At 37.8% G+C, this 9,878-nt stretch overlaps 1 long non-coding RNA gene across 1 annotated transcript in view; it reads left to right on the top strand.

Annotated features, from left to right (window-relative positions):
• The window catches only part of LOC104911240, a 137,604-nt gene that overhangs the window by 29,107 nt on the left and 98,619 nt on the right, over positions 1–9,878 (top strand). The window contains exon 5 of the long non-coding RNA XR_002115423.2: positions 702–883. This is a non-coding gene — a long non-coding RNA (uncharacterized LOC104911240). The remainder of the gene's footprint in view (positions 1–701; positions 884–9,878) is intronic.

The raw sequence follows: 9,878 nt of genomic DNA, 5'->3' as shown, positions 1-9,878 counted from the left end.
TGGGGAGCTCAGAACTGGACACAGTACTCCAGATGAGGCCTTACCAGGGCAGAGTAGAGGGGGAGGATCACCTCCCTCGACCTGCTGGACACGCTCTTCTTAATGCACCCCAGAATGCCATTGGCCCTTTTGGCCACGAGGGTACACTGCTGGCTCATGGCCAACCTGTCGTCCACCAGGACACCCAGGTCCCTCTCCGCAGAGCTCCTCTCCAGCAGCTCATCCCCCAGCCTGTATTGGTGCATGCAATTATTCCTCCCTAGGTGTAAGACCCTACACTTGCTTTTGTTGAACCTCATCCGGTTTCTTACTGCCCAGCTCTCCAGCCTGTCCAGGTCTCGCTGAATGGCAGCACAGCCTTCAGGCGTGTCAGCCAATCCTCCCAACTTCGTATCATCAGCAAACTTGCTGAGGGTTGCCACTATACCCTCATTAAGGTCATTGATGAAGATGTTGAATAAGACCGGACCCAGCACAGACCCCTGGGGGACACCACTGGTTACAGGTCTCCAGCCAGACTCTGCACCACCAACGACGACCCTCTGTGCTCTGCCAGTCAGCCAGTTCTCAACCCACCTCACTGTCCACTCATCTATCCCACACTTCCTCAGCTTTGTTATAAGGATGTCGTGGGAGACAGTATCAAATGCCTTAACAATGGTTGTCCTCATGTGTAATCAACTGCATGTTTCTTTCTACAGCAAAGCATTTGAAAAGTGACAGAGCGTGAAGAAAAAGGGAATTCAAAATCTGGTGCTGAATTTTCTCCTGGACCAGTCTGTTCTTCTATATCCACGGACAAGTAGGTTGCTGCAGGAGTAGTTTAGAAGCCTCACCATTAGCCAGTCTCTTTGCACGGTGCAGCGACTCCTGCTAAGATCCTGTGAGTATTTTGTATGCTGTTCTTCTCCCTGCAAAGTAAAAGCACGCTGAGACATAGACTAGAAAATCCTGTCTGTTGTGAACACAGCACAGGAAGGCAGTTGTGAGGGATAGGAGCTGAGCTGTGATCATGCTGCAGGTAGCTCCTGCTCTGTTTTGGAGACAGTATATGTATGATTAAAGTTACATACAGAAGAATATGCCAGCCCAGGTTTCTGAACAGTTCCTTGCTACCCTGTTCATTTCAATATACCCTGATTATAACCAGAGTATAGTTGTCTGCCTCTTCAGCCCTTCCTTTAATTTTGCTTTAGCAAAAATTTCACTGAATGCAGCTAAAATTTTTCTTAGGTGAAAACTGTTAAGTCCTCAGGAAATTTCAGAAGCTGAGACCAGGTAAGAATGAAACTTTTAACAGTGCCCACAGTAATCACATTTGAAACCACATTTTGTATCGTCTCCTCTCGTCCTGGTATCAGTGATGTTGTGAATGACAAACTTTGTTTCCTTTTGCAGCTCCATTATTTTTACAGCATTCCTTGTCTTTAAAAAAAAAGCAAATAAAACCAAAACTTTTCTTTTTTTCCTTTTTTCTTTTTCTTGAAGATAAACTGGAACATTTTAACTTTAAAAGACTGTTTACTTTTGCAGTGTTCAGGGCTGTGGCTACATGATTAAACTCTCATGCTGATCTTTAACAATTCAGGGGTCAATGTTTTTGAAAGTGTAGGAAGGATTGCAGTGGTATAAAACAGTGAGTCTGCTGATCACTTTGCTGAAGAAAGCTGCAAGACTGAAAGAACAGCATTTATACAAGTGAGTAAGTCAGTCTCAGGGAAGTAGCAGAGTACAGTCTGTGAATTACACTGTTATACACAGATACACAGACATTTGAAAAGGATTTTTCTCTTCTTTTGTTTGTTGTTGAAATGTGTATACAATTTCTGTACCTGCTAAATTTTGGGCCAAAAACCTCATTCTTCTGAAGACTGAACTAAACCACACCCTTCAAATGTGCATTAAACCATTGTGCTATCTCCAGAGTTCGGTCAAATGAGGACAAGCTTGCAGCAGGTGCAGTTTCCTTTTAGGAAATTGGTGATGTTTCTGAATTCTGTAATGTGTTGGTTTTAGTCTCTACAAAATACAGCTTGCATTTTGTTATAGCCAGTAAGGACTCATGCATCTGGAACAGAGTAATATATCTGAGCAATTTGTTATATTTAACTGCAATCTGGTTCGGATCCTCTGGTTGCTTTCAATTTGAACAGCGAAAAAATTGTGTTCCCAATCTCTGCTTTTATCACTTATTGTATCATTTAGCAAAGGTCGCAGTGACCCAGAGGAAGCTTAAGAGGAATGAGTTGTGGTGGACCTTGGAAATGGAGTTTGACTGTGATTATGGTGGGCCTGAAGCCAGGGCCAGCTCTCCAGTATGCCTTCTGTTTGCACTCTATTTTTCTGGGCCGAATTCAATCATGCAACCACATCTGTGGTTGAGGCAGAAGTCTGTGTTAATTAGTACATCTCTCTTCTCTGATGAGTTTTTCAAAAGAGTACTTTAAATTGTTTACTTTTTTTGTGGTTGGATTGTTGAATTAATAACAAAAATGTTGAAAAGAACTATCTTCACATGAATGTCCAAATGTTCAATTCTGTGCTTGCATCTTGCAAATCTTGTGATAAATATTTTCTTAATTTGGATTCACTCGGTCGTATCAATACATTCTACACCATGTCGTATATATATATTTTTTTACTTTATCTGTTTAGATTTTTGATCAACGCTGCCTGATTAGACTAATGCAGAGAGTCATAAATGCTGGTGTAAGCTGATATTCACTTAATGATTTTACAGTGTTTCTCTTTCATGTAGTGACTACTTTTTTAACAAATAGAATATTTCAAAACCTATAAAAACTTGTAAGGTATGAATCAGTAGAAATCTAGTAAGTGTTCTGATAGTAACTTATTTCATGGTTCGAATGTGCCAGTGTTATCTGATTTCCAAAAGTTTTCAGATATAAATCCTTAATAACATTGAATTCACAGACTTCTGTAGTATGCTTTATACAATCCTTTGCAACAGTACAGATTCTATTCCATAAGGTAGCTGTGTATGTATAGACAGAATTATAGGTGTTAGTGTTTCCAGCTATAAAATAGACAAGGTCAATTTTCTAAAAAATTCTTGGAGTTTTGGAGTATCATCCAGTTTAAAAGAGTGTTTACTTTTTTTTTTTTAAAGTATAGTTTCCACATCTGATACGTTGTTTTTTTTTTTCAAATGCAGAGGTTCTCCTGGCTTCGTTATAAATCTTGGTTCTGAGTTAGTCAAGTTGTTTATGCTCAAATCTTACTATCTTATGGACTGCTATACTGTTGTATTGGTTAGCATTTCTCTGGCTAAGAAATAATCTGCAGTGCCTGAGAAAGATGTGTTCAAGTACATGGCATACATTACTTATGCTGTATCCACTGAAAAATGATTATGTATCTTTGATACATAACCTATGTTCTGCCTTGTCTCCAGTGGTAGTCAACACACATTCTCTATTAATTCTGTTACTGTTTGTGCAGTGGAGGTTTGGGAAAGGAGTTGACAATCTGATATACTTATTTCACTCAGTTTCTCCCCATGTTCCATTCAGTGCACATATTCTGCATTTCTCTTTTCTTTTCTATTGCAAATACATATGTAGAATATTGATTATTTATTTTTTTTCCCTATGAGTTCTCCAGTGCTATTTTGGTTTCCTGGCCCAAATTATGAATAGAACAGATTTCTTGTTTTCTTTTTGTGCTTCCTAGTATGCTAAGAGTCCATAGGCAAATCAGCGTGTTACTATTTTGTGACTTGGGTTATTGTACCCCCAGTATATCTGGTACTTTCCAGACGTAGGGACAAGTTTCATCAATGCTGTATTTAGAGCAGGAGATTAGACTAAAGGAAAGTGTATTCGTTGACCTAAATCTTGGCATTCCTACTGTTGCTTTGTTCCAATGAAAAAGGAATACTTCCACATGTTTAGTAATATTATTATCAGCCATTTGTTCCAGATTTATACATTATAATAAACTGGAAAATAAAGCCATTCCAGTTTGGATTTGAAGTGGAACCCAAACACAAGAGACTGAATCAGTCACAGGAAATAATACCTGAAGCTTTACGTTTATGCAATCTTGAAAGACAAACTTTAAAAAGTAAAATCTGCAAGCTCATGTGAACTCAGCTGCTCAGCAGTAATAAGCTGTTATTAACGTTTTTTTTTTTTCCTGAAGTTCCTCTTTCAAAAGGAAATCCTCTAAGGATTATTTAGCCTAAAGTACCTAATTTTTCTTCTAAAAGTAAATATTCTTATTTTGTTGTAACATATAATCATAAATATAAATATTTTGTTTTGCTTCTAACTGCATGATATACATCTACTTTCTGCACAGGAAGTACAATTACTGCCAACACTACCATTATTTTCTAGTCATGTTTCAAATTTGAATTTTATAAATCCAGGTTTCTGCACAACTATACTTTTTTTGTCCATGCGCTCAGTTCTGATCATTATTGTATGTTAGATGGAACAGAAAAACCCTTTAAAAAGTCATAAACTACATCAAAACTTTTTACCAGTTAGGTTTGTAAAAGCTATGGGACAAATATATCAAATCATATTAATATATTTTTCCAAAACACTTCCCTTTCTTACCTCCCTGCTTTTTGTATTTGGCTACAAAATAAACGGTTGTCTCTAATCAAAGTAAGAAGATACAGTATTCATAGTTTCAGTATGCAATGAATAATGAACAGTTCAATTCCTGTGGTTCTGTCAAAATTTGATTAGCTTGTAGTGAACTTATGACAAATGTAACTCTGGAATTGTTTTCTGTTAAAAAAAAAAAAAAGCATATAAAAATATAGTGGGCCCTTTATTTACCAGAATCACACAGAGTAAAAGTTTAACTATCATGTCAAGGCTATCTTCCCAGCAATACAACAGGCAAACTTAAGTGAATTGGAGAGCAAAGTACACATGTGTTTGCAACTAGCATTTTCATAAGATAATTCAGATTTCACTATGTACTTTTGCAACAGCACTAAGCAAGTTGATTGATGTAGAGATGCTGAGTAGAAAATGGAGGAGGAATCATGCTGTAATACCTCCCTGCTTGATTCATAGCTCCTTCACCATACACTGGTAAGCCTTCTATCCAAAGACAACTAATTTATGCCCATTTATGTAGTCTTATTGCCCCTATTTCAAATAGTGTGTAAAATGCAAAATGCTAGGATTCCACTTATGTACGAGTGATTTGACTCGTAGCTTGGCTGTTTTGTGGTAACCAAGCTGGCAATCTCACAGAAAATTGAAGTCACTTCTGGTGGGCTAGCAAAGTTGCTTTGCAATGAAGAGAATTTAATGAAACAAAACCTGTCCCTGTTAAGGTCAAAGACTTTTGCTGTCGACTGACTCTGATAGCTTAAGAATTGGTATGAATTGTTTCAGTATCTCTTAAGATCTGTTTCTTGAAAGCTTTTTGTGCAAGTGGGTCCCTTCTCCAGTATCACTGTAGCTTGCTGGACCTTGCTCAAGGTGCAAGGGTTCATGTGGGTGCCAAGAGCAGTTCATTGGAAACTCCATTTCTATACCACAGAAACACATTATTTCTGAGAATACAAATAAAATGATGCATAATTGGTATCTGGTGTATAATGGTATCTGTTGACACGATAGAAGGAAGGGATGCCATTCAGAGGAACCTCGATAGGCTGGAAAGGTGGGCCCAGGTGAAACTAATGAGGTTCAACACAGCAAAGTGCAGAGTTTTGCACTTGGGCTGGAGGAATCCCAGGCATCAATACAGACTGGGAGGAGCGGTCCTTGAGAGCAGCCCTGTGGAGAAGGAGCTGGGGGTCTTGATAGATGAAAAGCTTAACATGAGCCAGCAATATGCCCTTGTGGCTCAGAAGGCAAATGGTATCCTGGGCTCCATCAAAAGAGGAGTGGCCAGCAGGGAGGGAAGTGATAGTACCCCTCTACTCTGCTCTTGTGAGGCCCCATCTGGAGTACTGCGTCCAGATCTGGAGCCCCCAGTACAAGAAAGACAGGGAACTGTTGGAGAAGGTCCAGAGGAGGGCCACAAAGATGATCAGGAGACTGGAGCACCTCCCCTATGAGGACAGGCTGAGGGAGCCGGGCTTGTTCAGCCTGGAGAAAAGAAGGCTGCAGGGTGACCTCATTGCAGCCTTTCAGTACCTAAAGGGAGTCTACAAACAGGAGGGGAATCAACTCTTTGAAAAGGTTGATAACTGCAGGACAAAGGAAAATGGTTTTAAGTTGAGGGAGGGGAGATTTAAGTTGGATGTCAGGGGAAAATTCTTTACAGAGAGAGTGGTGAGGTGCTGGAACAGGCTGCCCAGAGAGGTTGTAGATGCCCGTCCCTGGAGGTGTTCAAGGCCAGGTTGGATGGGGCCCTGGGCAGCCTGGTGTAGTATTAAATGGGGAGGTTGGTGGCCCTGCCTGTGGGAGGGGGGTTGGAGATTCATGAACCTTGAGGTCCCTTCCAACCCAAGCCATTCTGTGATTCTGAGATTCTGTGAATCTGTATCTTAAAATTTCTGGGTAAGATTTTAAGAATTTTTCTGTAAATACATCAGTTCTTTTAACTAAGTGATGTATGCCACAACATCAGTTTAAAAATAATACAATTACATTTTATTATGTGATTTCGTGGAACAAAGCACTTTAGAATCTCATGGTATTATGTAAATGTATCTTTTCTTAGTTGTTGGTATTATATTAAATGCCCAATAAATAAAAAAAACATTTTTAATTTTATTAAGGAGATATATTTTTAAAAAGATTAAAGCTTTGCTTCTGACTGCTAAACTATCATTAAAAGAAAGTGGAAATATATTTGTAGTTAACTTCCAGAGCACTTGGTGTCAGAAGAAATGTCACTGAATTTTTTTTAGGAAGGTGGCCTCTACCAGATAGGAGCTCAGAAATGGTGATTGTCATTCACATAGGTTTGTGATGCAAGTCTCTGGGGCCATGCTGAATTTTGGCAACAGGCAAAGAACAAGTCCTTCTGAAAAAAACAGACCTCATTGAAATTGTAAAAATATGTTGATATTGTTTTAATTCTTTCATAACATGCTAAATTAATTTATTTGGTTTTGAGCCTTTAAAAGTATAATGCCATCAGGGAATGTGTTTTTCATGTAGTTCTCTTACAAATGCATTGGAGTAGTGCGGAGAATAGTTTTTGAGTAAATACTTAATCATCCACTTTGGGTGACTGGGCCGCAGAAGACTTTTTTTTTGATGCTTCACAATCTGAGTAGTAATCAACATCTGTTGAAAGCGAGCTTACCTGAACATTTTGCAGTTTTTTTGCACAGATGTAGAAAACTGTAGAATATGCAGGACTGAGGGATTTTTTATGATTTCTCGCAAAGTACGCTGTCAAAATTCTTATCATTTGATAGATGCTTTTGTCAACTTTCCTTGTTTGGCTAGCAATACATAGTTCAACTATGTTTCTTCCAAACCATTTAAATCACTGCACGCTATTCTCTGGACTAGACCATTAATTTTGAGAAGTGAATGAAACTTATTCCTCAGTTAGCTTATTGTTCATCTGGATTATTCGAGAAGAAGAACCCTATTAAGTAAAGTCAAGGGAAACATATTCTCTGTTCACTATACAATAAGTAAAAAAGAATGTGTCATTTTTTTGTTCCTCATTGTTCCATTCTTCATTCACAAGATAATGGCTTAAGATGTCAAAAAACAAAAACAAAAACAAAAACACAACCCACAAAAAGCAGCTTTGCAGCTTTTTGGAGAGATTACAGACACCAAAACTGAGTACTGTATTGCTTCTTTTCTGTTAATATAGAGCAGTATTTGATCTCTGAAACTGTAGATGTTAAAGAAGAAAGAAACCTCAGATTTTCCCCAGATTACTTACCGTCTTTCCTCATTACTATAATTAGCTCCTGATCTTTGCAATACATGACAGGTATTTTGAAGGGAGAAGGAGAACAAAATCCAGTGATGGCTTCTGGAACTGTCCTCCAAATATTATCCAACTGTCCTCTTATTTTCTGTAATACATTTCTGTCACTCATACATATCTAGATGTAGAGAAAGCTAGGATATAAATAATTTTTGTGGATATTGCAAAGATCAGTGTTAATCTGTGGTTTGGAAACAGTTGATCTATTTGGAAATACAAAAAGAGTTGATGCTTGGACACATCTTGGCAGGTCTATCTTAGAATCAGTAGAGTTCTGCCAATGTATGCCATGTTTCTCAGCTACAAAATCCCCTTTACTGAGTCCACTTAGTATTCTTTTCAGCAGACTTTACATTTTTTTTTCTTTTTTTTTTCTTTTTTCTTTTGATATTATGTTGCAATGAAGCTAGCAGTGGTAAGTATTATAAAAGTTAAATGCTTTTCAATAAAGGATAAAGATTCTTATTAACTAAAAGATTGAAATTAGGAGGATCTATTCCCTACGTACTGCTAAATTTTACTTCTGATTTTTATCCTGGAAATGAATGTATCTATTTTTCTCTGTTAAAGCTGATAATACACATTTTAGCCTGCATCTAACAGTTTGTGATCAATGTTAGCTATAAGCACAAGTCTACCGTGGCTAAGCCTAAGCTTTTTAGTTTCTCACCCATGTCTTTTTCATTACTTTCCGTGTTTGATCACTGTATTTCCAAATGTTCAAGCCATTGACCTGGAAGTCATATTCAATTGAAACCTTTTCCTAAGTAATCACTTTCAGATTGGATTGCCTTCTTACAGAACTATAGACACTAAGACAAGCCATTTTCATCTACCCACATTCATCCAGATCATCTGATGCACCCAACTTCTCTGTCCTATCGAACATGAACTAATTCTCTTTTGATTTCACAATATTTTTTTATCTTCTGTACTTCTGTCTTGCTATTAGGATGCCATCTCCATGATGGACAGCCAGTTAGCTACTGATGCCAAACTTGATTGTTTGTTCTTAATTTTGAGCAACACCTTTGTGTTTTCCCTTGTGATGCTCAAAATACTTGAGTAGAATTTTGTGTAACTAGCCACTAAACAAATCTGTAGTCTCATTCTAGATTCTCTTTTCTTAGCTAAAAAAAAAGCCCCAGGTCACTAGTGGTAGACCACTATAAATGGGACAGCCCAGTATTCTGTTGTTGTCTTTATCTTTGTTTTTCTGTCTCTTTCTATGCCCATATTGTAATTACTTTGGAGCAGAGGAGCATATTTTTACTTATATTGCCACAGGACCTAATGCAAAGGTATCTTCATCCCTAAATAGTGTTCATAAGTGTGAAGCAAGGTTAGATAAGCTATAGCATGTAAGGAAATGTCAGCATGATTCCTTACTGATTCTGAGCACATATATTATGGAGCCCATCAGCAAAGAGGAAACTTCAGTAATCATCTGCTGCCTTGGCTTATGTTGGAGGGTTATTATATAAATATGTCACTGAGCATTTCCGTTATTTATGTTATCTTTAGCACTAAAATTTCAGGTCAAAATTAAGAAAAAAAACAACAAACGTGTAAGAGGACTGTGGAAACACACTAACAAATTATCTGACAATGTAGTTGTGAGTTCTGTGAGACCTGTCTGAAATGATAGATGTGGACATGTGGGAAAGACATTTAGTTTGACTATTCACAGAAGCAGGAACTTCTGAAGAAGTCCTGTGAAAAATGAAGCTAAATATTCTGAATGTAAGAAAAAAACAGATTTCTATTAGCATTAGATAATCCTCAGTGTGTCTGAGGAGGTCTAGTGTTTAGCTGGTGAACAATGTGCCTCAAAGGAAGAATAGAAGTAAGCAGAAAATGAAATTACAGCTCAGTAAACTTAGAAAACATATGACAGTTTTCACTCTTTTTCTCATTCCTTGCTACAGAACAAAACTCTAGGTCTTTTAAATACGAATGCTATCTACAGATGAACT

Source organism: Meleagris gallopavo, chromosome 5 (genome assembly GCF_000146605.3).
Source record: "Meleagris gallopavo isolate NT-WF06-2002-E0010 breed Aviagen turkey brand Nicholas breeding stock chromosome 5, Turkey_5.1, whole genome shotgun sequence".
Taxonomy (NCBI): domain Eukaryota; kingdom Metazoa; phylum Chordata; class Aves; order Galliformes; family Phasianidae; genus Meleagris; species Meleagris gallopavo.
This window is presented reverse-complemented; position numbering and strand designations above follow the sequence as displayed.